This window comes from Lissotriton vulgaris, chromosome 3_1, assembly GCF_964263255.1.
Source record: "Lissotriton vulgaris chromosome 3_1, aLisVul1.2, whole genome shotgun sequence".
In the NCBI taxonomy this organism is placed as follows: Eukaryota; Metazoa; Chordata; class Amphibia; order Caudata; family Salamandridae; genus Lissotriton; species Lissotriton vulgaris.
This window is the reverse complement of record NC_141689.1, coordinates 899,829,244-899,842,425: the sequence shown is the minus strand read 5'-3', so window position 1 is coordinate 899,842,425 and position 13,182 is coordinate 899,829,244.

Genomic DNA, 13,182 nt, shown 5'->3' with positions numbered 1-13,182 from the left:
AAGAGCACAGGGCATGGGCAGAAAACAATAAGACAGACGCGAGAGGGCAAGAAATGTTGTTGAGAAGCCATCCAACCACCCCCTCAAAGGTTGTATCATGAGGCAGGCAAGAACAATGAAAGTGATCCACTTTAGGGACAGAGGTATTCGTCTCTTCCAAGACCTGTCCTAGCCACACTAGCAAGGAGGATAGAATTCTGACCATTGGTGAGATAAGCAAAGAAACTCCAGATAAGATTCAGATGTACCTTTCCCGTAGCGTGGGTGGGAGGATATATTGGATGGTGTTCAGATGCAGTAGTTTGCATAAAAATGGTTAAGTGAAGGAGTCAAAACCTATGTCGCTGGTGGTCTCAGGGAAAGTGGAGGAAACAGTGACGCTGCTGGTTTTAATAGTCCAGGAGCAAGCAGGTACAGAACAGCACGCGCTGTTGTAGCATGAAGCACCAGTCGTCGATGGAGCTTTGCGCTGCATCATCGCAGACGGCCGCTGGTGGCACGAAGTGCACCTCTGACGTTGCGGATAGTCACTGTTGCTTCACGGTCGTTACGGGTGGTCAGTTCCTGAATGAAGAAGTTACTTTGCAGACGGGAGGAGCCCAAAATGTCAGTATATTCACCTTTTCTTCAGGAGGAATCCTCACTGATGCCAGACAAGGGTCCACAATCTGGGGGCTACATCTTGGGCAACAAGACTCACTGCAGCAGAGGTCAGCAGCAGGGCTCAGACAGTTCCAGTTGGTGATGGTCAGCTGTACAGTCGCAGGAAGGCCTCTGGAAGCTTGCTGTGTCCCTACAGCTCACAGAGGTGGTCAGCCAACTAATCCTTGGGGTCACTCTAGGTAGCCTGAGATCAAGAAAAGCAGGCCCACTCTTCCTTCTTCAGACAACAAGGCTGTCCTTCATGCAGCTGGGCAGTCCTTCTGGCAACAGGCCAGCCCTTATTCTGAATCTTCCACAGGTCAAGGGCTGTTCTGAAGGTAGGTTCTGAAGGGCCCATTTTTATACCTGGTGTCAGCCTTTGTGTGGGAGAATTGCCTGACCTGCCCCCAAAATTGGTTCTGGTCAGTTCTTCCCCTTCCCCTGATCATGGCTCCAAACTGTCTAGGGTTACAAAGGCTTGGGTAGACCTGGTGTCGGGAACTTTTGTGTGTGATGCAGGTACGGCCCTTTGCAGTGTAATAGGGGCAGGCTACAGCTCTTCTCCAGCCATCCAGTCAGGAAGACACTCTTCCCTTAGACCTAGGCTCCCTTTGTCTCACTGTATGGAAGCAATATACAACCAACAACAGCAGAGCTGTTCACCATTATGTGACCTAGGATGCTGGAAGAAAGGCACAGTTGGTTTGGTCAGCAAATGTCAACTTTCTAAAAGTGACATTTTCAAAATTGTAATTTATAATTCAACTTTACCATTGAAGAGGATTTTAAATTACAATTCATTTGAGTATAAACATAATTTCTCTATATGCTCCCAATCTGAAGTGAAAATGTATTAGTTGGTATTATGTAACACAGTGCTAGTTTATGGGATAGATAGGCCTGTGAGTAAAAGCTTCTGCCAAACACAGAATTGTACTCAACTGAATCATTATACCAGAACTAAAGACTATTCTGTTGGAACTGTGAATCTGAAAATTATCTAGTGTTGCTGATTGCTCGAGCATCTATTTGAAATTCAAAGTGGAACGTATGATGGAGGATTCCAGTAGGACACTGTCATTTTTCGATTACATCACTACTGCCTTGATAACACTGCCCTGACGAAGACTATGCTTGGGCAAAAGGCGTTGGCTGTGTATGTTTATTCTGTCCTTCAGATGACAGAAAAGCAATAAAAGAAATGTCAACCATAAACAGTCTTGCTGTGTACTTCACAAGGAACTCTGAATTTGACTTTATGTTTCTCATTTTGCTTCTCATTTTTTATAATATCAAAATGTTAGATTCATGACCATTTGGTAGCTGGTAATTTGAGGTGGCCAATACTAATGCAATATAACAACTGTGATTACACTAGGTGGTTCGGTGACTGAGCTTCCTAGCTGCCAATATTGGTTTTGTTCTTCGCTGCTGCTCCTCCCTTCCATTTAACTTAAGCAGTATTTCTGATTCTAACACTGCTTCAGCATTGAACAATCATACCTAAGTAGGTATGCAAAGCTTTACAGACTGCGGCTCGGGTGGCTCACAGGGAAGAAACAAAAGGACATATTTGCAAGCCCCAGTCACCACCAAAGCGTCACTTTTTTTAATGCTCCGATGGCATAGTGTCATTTCCCATATTTATAAGGTGTCGCTAAGCCCCTTAACATGGCTTAAAGCACCTTGTAAATATGCCCCCTTCCATTGCTGAGTGATGTTGTGGTGGCGATGAGTGATGCTGTGGCGTTCAGTGATGCTGTGGTAACGCATAGTGATGTTGTGGTGCCCTGAGTGATGTTGTGGTGGTGCTTAATGATGCTATGGTGATGCGATAGATAGATAGAGGGCGATAGATCGAGGGAGGGTGATAGGTAGATAGAGTGAGGGCGATTGATAGATAGATAGAGTGATGGCGATAGATAGAGTGAGTACGATAGATAGAGAGCTAGAGTGAGGGCGATAGATAGATAAATAAAGTGCATTTATGTTGCATTGAGTAGAGTGTAATTATGTGGCGTGTAATTATGTGGCACTGAGTGGTATTTGGAGTGTAAGTTGCATTGAGTGCAGTGTAATTATGTGGCGTATAATTTGTGGCACTGAGTGGTATTTGGAGCGTATGTTCCATTCAGTGCTGTGTAATTATGTGGCACTGAGTGGTATTTGGAGTGTATGTTGCATTGAGTGCAGTGTAATTATGTGGCGTGTAATTATGTGGCACTGAGTGGTATTTGGAGTGTATGTGGCATTGATTGCAGTGTAATTATGTGGCGTGTAATTATGTGGCACTGAGTGGTATTTGGAGTGTATGTTGCATTAAGTACATTGTAATGATGTGGCGTGTAAATATGTGGCACTGAGTGGTATTTAGAGTGCATGTTCCATTGCAGAATGTGTGAGGGTGCAGAGTGTGAGGGTGCGCAGGGTGTGAGGGTGCGCAGGGTGTGAAAAGTCCACTCGTCACTTTTTTCTATTAGCAGCCATAATGTGCACACTATTTTTCAGGTTTCTTGGGTAACACTGGTATCTCTAGTTTAAGTTCCCAAACCTGGGTATATGTATCTGTGCCTTATTGTTGGAAAAGTAACTTCTTAATAGCCAATGTAAATAATTTTCCTCGACCTTGGCTTTGGTAACCTGCTTCTCCTTTACGTGCATAAAAGTAGCATTTTGCTTAACGGTTTTTGCATGTTATTAACTTTTCTTGCGAACATGAGCTTGCCTTACTACGTTTACACTGCGAGTGACAACTGTAATCAAGGTTCTAAATGAGGAAAAAGTTACGGAAAAGGCAGGTCCATGTTTTTCAAAACCAGCAGGATGAGGGGCCCCTTTTATGGATCATGTGCCATAGTAAATGAAGCTTTCAAGTACCTTCAGTTATTAAGCCTTCAGGGGGCATAAAAGGCAGAAAGGTCCTCTGCACCATGCTACAGTCTACTATCTGACTGTGTTGCTGATCATTAAAGACGGATTACTAGGGAGCCCCCACCCCCCTCTATTTTGGGGCAGAGGGGATTCTGGGAGTCTCAAATCGACATTTGTATGTTCCATTCTAGCGAGTAATGCCTTCCTGCGACATGGAAGCAGTAAAGATTTCAAAGGCTCTTAGTGAACATAGTAAAGGGAGTCATGCGAGTGAGGACTGAGGTCTGCTACGTTCATTAATGGGCCACTCAAACCCAGAAAGACTAGTGCAAAATGGCTCATAACTCATAACTAGGAGACGGAAGGCCTTCTGCACAACAGGGGATCTGGGTCCGTGTGCTTTGCCCACGAGTAATGCTACCTTCACCATTTGCAGTCAATGTGAATGTAAATCACAAACATTACAAACATTTAAAATATATTTTATTTTTTTAAAGTTAGACAACACTTTTTTAGACTTGTTCCTCTATTCATTGACGTTCCTAGCAATCTTAATGACACAGAGAGTAAAAAGAAAACGCGGGGAGAATCCACTGTAATTTACTGAGAGGGCCAAAAGACTGGAACGCACACGTCCACAAGCCACTCAGCTGCATGGGCATTTTATCAAAAACGTTTCACATCAGAAGCTAAGCACATATGCCAATTTTCACTGGGAAACTCCACGTTTCCACAAAACATGCCCTGCCTAACTGCATAAGGATGCTCTAATTTACTGGCAGTCTCATTTTAAACATTGCTATTATCAGGAATGTCACCTCTCAAAGACACTCAACAATCAGATGCGTTCATTTTTAATGAAATTGGTCTAAAGTACTACCTCGCGTCTCTATTAAGTTTGAGAGGATAGAAAGCAGACGTGTGCGTCACTTTAGTAATCTGCTAAATAAAAAATAAAATAAGAACGGTAGGCAAAATGAAACGCCATCTGCTGAAAGGGTCTTGCTTCTTCCTTATTAAGGTAAAGACAGGCCTGTTCCGTTTCTCAAAACACTAATGGCAGCGGTAAAGCTAATTAGGAAACGCGAGTAATAACTATGGCACGCGCACAGGCTCTCATAGAAACGCTCCAGGAACCTGGCACGAAGCTTCACTGAGAATCAGGACACACGTAGTAAACAGATTATATAGGGAGGGGTGGAGAGAAATGGTTAAAAATGAGGGAAAAGTGTTCAAAAATGACAGTCCATGCTGTACTTACCAGAGTCTGAGGTGTCCCATTCTCTTCTACGGTGCGTCTCTTCTATGCACTCTGCACACCATTTTTTTGCTTGATTTAAATTACTGGAAGTTTGCAAGCATTCATAAAATGGCTGCATTGTTCAGTCAGAAGAAACGTGCTATGAATTTGAGCTGCAATTGTTAAGAACATTAACAAACAAGCCTATGTCGAGCTGGCGCTGGGGTGCCTCGAGCTGCTGCAGCGGGCCCTGACGTCTTTCGTCCACCTCGTGTTCCGGCGAGGGGACGCATTGCTGACGAGCTTACCAAAGCCATTGCAGACAATGGCTGTGACCGCGCGCGTTAGGAGACACGCGCTGTGAAAGCATGGGAGCGCGCGAGAAGAGATGTGTGCGTTTACAGCACGTGTCTCCTAAAGAGCGCGCGTTCACAGTGCGTGTCTCCTAAAGAGCGCCGTCACAGCCATTGTCTGCAATGGCTTTGGTAAGCTCGTGCACATCTCAAGTGCCACTTCGCATGCTACACAGCGACAATAGTCTCGCTAGCGTGCAGCACATGTCACTGTATCGCTAGGCGAGACCTAATAAAATGGACAGTCATCAGCTGCTGCCTTAACCAGTGACATCCACAAAAAGCATTTGTAAAGCCAATAGGCCTCGCTTTTGGGACCTATTGCCTTTGGAAGTGGTGTTTAGTCAAGCTGTACAGCATCCCCAATTCTGTGCGGCATGGGTAAATGAAACAGACAAAGAAAGAAAAAGGCACTATGACGGTGTCATTTTGTAGGCGCATGCGCCATGCAAGCATACACCTACAAAATAATGTGCTCTTTTTTTTTTATTTGTCGAGTTCAATCGTTAAATTTAAAAAAACATAAGTAGCACAAACATTTATGTTTTTTTGGGAGGGTGGAAGAAACATCACAGAGGGTGTGAGTGGAGGTATGCAACATGGAGGGAGCAGGTGAGCTAGAAGCAACACAGAGAGCTTGGATTCTTGAAAGAAACATGGATGGTGCTGAGAAGCAAACGGGCAAGACAGAGCAACGTGGAGCAGGAGGAGAGAAATACACAAAGGAAACAGCTGGAAAACCCAACCCAACCTAAAAGTAAAAAGTATTTCTTGAAAAAAAAATGGAAAGGACACAAGTACTACATCATGCTCCATGGGAGGGACAAATACAAGAAAAGGAAGCAAAAGCCACACAAGCTAAGAAGTATAAAGCAAAGCAAATGAGAGTGACAGTAAGGCCAACGAATGGTAAGCAATGATCAGGTTCTAAGCCCACTGTAAGCTGAAGGTATTTTTTTCCTAACAGACAGGTTTCACTGTTGGGTAGGTGAGACCTAAAAGACAGGGCTGACAAGAGAACACACAGGAGCAAGATAAGTATACACAAAGTGTATTGGGGTTGAAGAAAAAGTCAGATGGCAAAATGAAAATGTGTCTCTCTGTTTATTCCATAACCAGCATTCATCAAGGATGGTAGAAAACTCTGAACAAAAGCTTTGGGCCCTTACAATTACACTTGTGCAGTAAACAAGGATACACATTTATTTTTTTACAAACCTTGTTGCGAATGCAGTGGTCGATGCAGGGTGTGTTCTACTTTTTAAGGGAGGGAGAGATGGCACCTCGCATCTCCCTTCCTGTCCCCTGACCTGCAGCTGCAAAAACAGAGCACAATAACAAACATTGGGGGATATGTACAATAGAAGTGGCGGAGTGAGGCGCCTCACTCCGCCACTTCTGAAACACAAGACTGCACCATATTTACAATGATATGATGCAGCCTTGCATTTCCCCCTGCAATGGCGCTACACTTAGCAGTGTAGCGCCAACGCAGGCAACCTTGCACCATAGTTTAAGGGTGTCTGAGTGCAGGGGATGATTGTTTATGTGCAGAAAGGTGTCCCTTCCTACACATAAACAATCCTGAAATGCGATTTTTGCACTTTCATGTGTGCTGTTTCATGCATTGTTTATGTACAGGAAGAGGGACTTTCCTGCACATAAACAAACCAAGGGATTTTGCTTTTTCCATGTGAGCTGCACAAGGCGGCACACATGGAAAAAGCAAAAACTGGGAGAAATAATGCATTTTTCCTCGTTTTGCTAACTTAAGACCAGGTTTTACCTGGTCTTAATTTTGGCGCTGCCTCCTATGTACATAAGGGGCAGTGTCAAAATCAACGGGTGTTGTGGTGTTATGCCCACGGCAACACCCACTGCCCACCCCTTTCACGTTAACCATAGCGTGAAAAGGGGCCTAATTTACAAGGCAGCGTAAAGCCACATCAAGTGGCTTAACGCTGCCTTGTGAATAAGGCTAAGCGCCAATAGCCACCACAAGGTCAAAAAAAGTGACGTTGTGGTGGCGATAGGGGCTTGTAAATATCCCCCTTTGTCTCCTGCGCTCCTGACACTCTCTCTTGAAATAAAATACCAGCATTTGTAAAGTGCACAGCTACCTCTGAAGTGGTGTCCCACCGCTTGGGGCCCTCGGGAACATTAAGCAAGCTATTTCCCAGTCACATGGTGCTGGGCTAACCTGCCACCGGCACCAGGGATCGAACCGTGAACCCTGTAGCCAGAAGTCAGGCACCCTGGTCGCTGCACCACACCTCTTCAAGAGCAAGGAAACCTCACCCTCGAGTGATCAGTGCAAAGGGGTTCCATGATCCAGAAACCTCAGGCCCTTCACCCTGGAGATGGAAAAGGACACGCATGTTGTGCTCACTCATAACATTATGAAAAACGGGGAGGCCACACATGTACTAGTTTATATGTTTCTGCTTTCACTTGTGCAAATGTGTGCGTTCATAAGAATAGGACTAAATATAATATCAAGTATAATGATTCTAGCAAGAATAATAATAGGGTTAATAACAAATATACTATTAGGGCTAAATGGTGAAAAAAAAGGTAAAAATAGCACCAAAAATAAATTAATAGTGATGACGACAGCACATTTTTTTTAAATTATCATTATGATTATTGATAACAATTTGAATTATTTAGAATGAACATAAAATACAAGGTGGAAACGCCTACAGACAATCCACACAATGTCCTTGCTATGACACTATTGGCTAAGACTACTTTATGTAGGCTTTGATCTAAATAGGGGTGGCTCGTAACCCATGTGGGGGCCAGCTGGAGTTTGAAGTTGAAGGTTGCTCCTCTCGCCCATGGGAAAATGTATGAACCGGGAGCCATATTATCAAGCAAGGGCGATACATTATCGCCGCTTTTATCGGCATGAAACTGCAGCTAAAGCGGTGATAATGAGCTTGATAATATGCCCTTGTGAATTCCCATAGAAGCCCAGGCTCTGGTGTTAACCTGGGCTTCTATGAGAATTCACAAGGGCATATTATCAAGCCCATTATACCTGTCGATGAAAGCGGCGATAATGTATCGCCTGTTCTTGATAACATGTCCCTCAGTAACTTCAAGGGCAGGGAAAAGAGACAACTATTTCGTAAACAAATAGCGAGGGCTGTTATTTCAGCCATCAGTACATCGTCTTTTGATAAACAACACTTGATGAAGGAATATAATTACAAGAAGTTAACAAAGCCAGCGGAGGCAGCAGCAGGGATGAGGCTTGCCCAGAGCATGGCAAGCTCTGCTGTTTTCGTGACACGTGCGCGGTCTCCATACTTCTGCTTCGGAAACCCGTTACTCAAGAACCTTTCTTGTGAGTCAGGACATGCTAAAGGCGATAGCACACGACTGCAGAATAATGAGCACCAGGCACAATAACTGAGTGACATACTAACGGTGATAGCCTTACGCGCGAGTAGAAGAGCACCGAGGCGGCGGGTGGCAGGTAAGTTCTTTTAAAAAAATTTCGTTACTCTCCCCTGCCGTGGATCGCCACTTTTAGATGACAGCAGCCGCCACGATCTATACATAACACTCTGAAACGTATGAAAAGTTTAGTTAGTAGGTTATAAATATTATCTTTGCAAATCTGTTGGATCAGTGTGTCGACATAATGGAAGTTAAGAATGGTATGATTTGTATCTTTCTTACTTCTTTCGTAGGCGAAGGTGTCACCTACTATCAGTTGCCAATCACACAAAGCCTTTCTTGTAATGTTTTTGTTAGGGTATTTAAATAGCAAGAATTTCTGTCGGCATACTTGTAGGATTTCAATGCTTCACTGAAAGACCTTCCTGTTTCCAAGATTCTGGGAATCAATTAACCATTTGAAAATATCTGAATAGTTGCACAAATTAACCTTAATAATAAAAGAACTAAAAGAGAGTAAGTGTGGTGTTTGAGTAAAGAGGAGCATTAGTTTGGTAAGGATTTATAATGTGAAAAAAGTGATTTTTATTGAGAGACTGGAAGAATGAGAGGAACATTAGAGAAAAGATTACGGTTGAGGAAGAATTTAGGACTTCAAATTTATATCCAAGGCTGAGCGTAGAGCATGACAGAAAGGGTGAATTGTTTATGGTGAGTTATGAACCTTTAGGAGATAGGTCTATAGAGTTTGTAGGAAAGATTGAGTATGAAGAAGTTATGTTGTCAGAGGTGATTATCTGGTTAGTGAAGGTCCAATACTAACATTTATTATGTGTGTTTTTGCTTATTTCAACCTTTCCCGTAAGTGGGTGGGATCTTACAATCTTGCTCTGGTATTCACATAAGTTTCCCATTTGAATGAGTGATGCTGAATGGATTGAAGAGAGTGAAATATGGTTTTTGACGAATTGTGCTAGACGTATTAGAAACTATGATTCCATCTACTGGTGTTCCGATGAATGACGTGAAAAGTAGAAGATTATGGATCAGTTTGCTTCTAACACTGCTGGCACACTGAAAGTAATAAATTATTAATTAATTGCTATGCTTGTGATGGCTATGCAAAACTGTTTAGCGCTAGATATCCTCTCATGAAGGAAGGCAGTGTTTACAAGGTTTTGAAGATAAGAGAGTGATGCACCTTTGTTGGACTTGGCCCTTCTGGCAGGTTCAACCCCGAAAATCTTTTTGCTTTTAGTATGTGATCTGTGTTAGTGATTTCTGGTCTCTATGCACTTCTCCCTGTGTCCCAGGGTAAAGTGCGTGCGTGTAGTGAGGCTGGCCTGTCCGCCCATAAGAATGCATGGGGAATTTGTGTGTCCATGTTAATTCCTGATGTGTGGGGAGTGCAGGCTCGAGTTTAGTATGTGCGAACCCGTGAGATTGAATGCTGCGCAATGATGTATGCGGCGTGTATGTGTCTAGTGGGGAAGTGCCACTTCTAGACATTGGTGTGTGTGTGCAGTAAGGGTGCTGGCGTGTGATTGGCTGGAGCTGGCTGGTGATCCTGGCCCCAAGAGTCTGGATGGGTCTGCCCGGTGGTGAGTGGAGAGATTAGCATGAGTGATGTGAGGGAGGGTTGCACCTGGGTCCTGAATAGGCTGGACTTTCCCCACACAATGCTGGCTCCGCCCCCTGTGGTGCGTCTAATGACCCTAGCTCTGCCAGTGATTAGAGTGAGGGGCTGAGCACATCAAGAGTGCTCACAAACCAGCTGCGACGATTTTACAGTATAAGAAGGGGCTGTGTCCCCTTACAAAGTGTTCTCTTCCAGGATCCTGTCTGAGGGGGGCTGTTGCTGGGCGCCAGGAGGACCGCCACTTGGACTGCCTCCCTGCCTGGAGGCCCAGTGAGCTGGCTCTGGGCCCAGCCTTGCCCCCCCTGCCTGCCTCCAGACTGTGCTGGAGCTTTAAATTGCTTATAGCGCTGGGAGTGCTTGATTCTTGCCCCTAGCACTTGGGAGTGCTTTATTTTACTTATAGCGCTTGAGAGGGCTTTATTTTGTCACCAGCGCTTCCCTTGCTCTCAGCCGTTGCCCACCCGGCATTTTCCTCATGTTTTGCGGGGCCTAGCGGCGCGGGTGCAAACCCCGCTCATTGCCGCACTTTTGCCGACTTTGGTTGCCCCAGCGAGTGCCAACCTCGCTTTATATTTTAATTGAAGAGGGAGCCTACCCCTTGTGTGTCTCCCCGCATCACCGCCGCAGCCCGGGACAGCCGAAAATCGCCGCCCGATCCCGCGACCAGGAAGTCAGGCAGGCCGGGGGCGGGACAAGCGGAAGCTGCAGAGAAGCCCGAGACACCAGCGCCGGCTCGAAAAAGGGCTCCCCGGGGAACAGGAGAGCCCGCCTGGCTCCTGGTGAGCTGAGCCAAGGATTACCGGAGTCCGCCCGCAGCTGTGGAAGAGAGGAGCAGAGAGTCCCGGCAGCCAGAGTGGAGATCTACCGCGGACGCCCGGTGAGTGAAGGAGGGCTTCGTGGTGGTAGCCGCCTGGTTGGATGAGCGGCCCCGAGAGGCAGCGGGCGGCTCCCACGATTGCAGGGGCAGTTGTTCTTCCCGAGTCTCCAGAGGGGGGACTCCACTAAAAGTGGGCATTTCTTTCTTTAGAGCCTGAGAGGCTCACGGGGCATTCTGGCTTGTGGCCCCAAGGCCCAGTGGGCCGTTTTGTGATCTCAAGTCCACGAAGGACTCCAACGGCGCCCGCATTTTGGAATTTAAGCCCGAGAGGCTCTTGGCTCATTTTGCGATATTGAGTCCCCCGAGGAGGGACTCCAACGTGTGGGGCATATTTGATTCAGAGCCTGTGAGGCTCCCATGCGCATTCTTGTTCTCAGAGCCCACGTGGCTCCAATCCCCGCATTTTGTCATTAAGAGCCCCGAGAGGCTCAGGCGCCACAGCTGTTGTTGAGGAGCCCAGAGAGGCTCCAGGCATACCGTGTTCGAGCCCAGAGAGGCTCAGAGGGCCATTCTGTTTATTTAGAGCCACGAGGCTCTTGGGGTCACGAGTGCTTTGGCCCCATTGTTGTTCTTGAGCCCACGAGGCTCCAACGTTGGCCCCATCAATATTTTCAGCTGCCCAGTACTTAGTGGGCAGTTGCCACATTTAGGTTTGTGTTCTTGGCTGCCTGCGCAACCTGCCCAGACATTTTGGACTAAGGGCATTTCAGCCCTTGCGAGGCCAGTTGGCCTGAGGGACAGTTCTGGTGTTGTGCCATGTGCACCTTGCGCAATTTGTGATTTACTTGCTTATGTGATTTCTGCGCAGTTGTTATTACTTACACCTCTGAATGTTTTTATGCATCATGTGTTTTGCTTCTTTCCCTTTGCTATGTGTTATATGCTAGGTGATTGTTTTTTCTTCTATAGGTCCTGCTAGTAAGGTCCTAGGTCCCTGCGTGATTTTCCTAAGGTGGTTAGGGTGGCGTAGGAGGTACTTACCTTTACCAGTAATTACTGGTTGTGTGTTACATGTACTATTTTGATGCTACAGTTATTATAGGTTCTATGTGGAGAAGCGTGGCTCAGTGGTTAGAGGCGGCAGACCCAGAAGCTGAGATCGGCCGTGGACCAGGGTTCGATTCCCCGCCTCGGCGGGGCTCGGGCTCAAAAATTCCACAGAGTCGACAATTCTCGCTCTGGTGCCTACTCGACTCACGGGGTCACACTCTGCGACTCTGGGCAATAGCTTGCTTAATCTCCACTACGGCCCCTCGCGGCGGGATGCCTGGCTTTCACCTTGTGGATACCCGGCCGGGGTATCTCACAGGGGAATACCAGGACGGGTTCCCTAAGCAAGCGCCTTGAGGCCCCTGGGTTAAAGTGCGCTATATAAATCGAAACACATTTACACATATGTGCTAGTGTTATACCTACAAGTGTTATTATTCCTACAAAGTGCTAATTACAACAAGTATTCTAATTCTAAAAGTGCATACCCCTGACAGTGGTCCATGTGGACCTGTCCTGTACATAATCCCCTGTAAATTCTGCCCGTGCCTGTCGGCACATTGTAAAGTGTGTGTTTTTATCTAATGTGTTTTACTACAATACAAAGGCTATTTTTTATATAACCTTGTGTTGGGTTTCCTTTGTGGTGGGCCTTGGGTGTTGTTGCTGGGTGCGCGCGCAAACGCTTTACACATCGCTTCGGAGATTAACCTTGCTGCTTGCGTTACGTTACCTAGAGGGTGAGCAGGGGTTATCTTGGTGTGTACCTCCTTTGCCCTGACTTGGGAATGGTGATCTCTGACTGACTTTGGCGCGAGCCCTGGCCAGCCAGGGGCCCCATTTCTAACAACCTTCATACGTGGTAACAGTACGCCTATTGGGGCATTTGTTGCTAACTTAACTAATATTTCTACTGAAATTAAAGCTTCTGAAGAGCTTATTGGAAGCAACAGATTTCTGGGTCAGGAAATTTGGAAAGGGTTTTAGCAAAGTTGATGAATGGTCTGATAGTTTGGGAGGAGGTATGTTTAGGCTTGTACTAATCCCTGTGATTACGGTGTTATTTTCTGAAATGGCTCTATTTCTCTTTTTATGAATTACAATTCTCAAAATGTGGGTGTAAGGTGAAAAGAGCATCATCCAGAAGAAAAATGAATTTGAA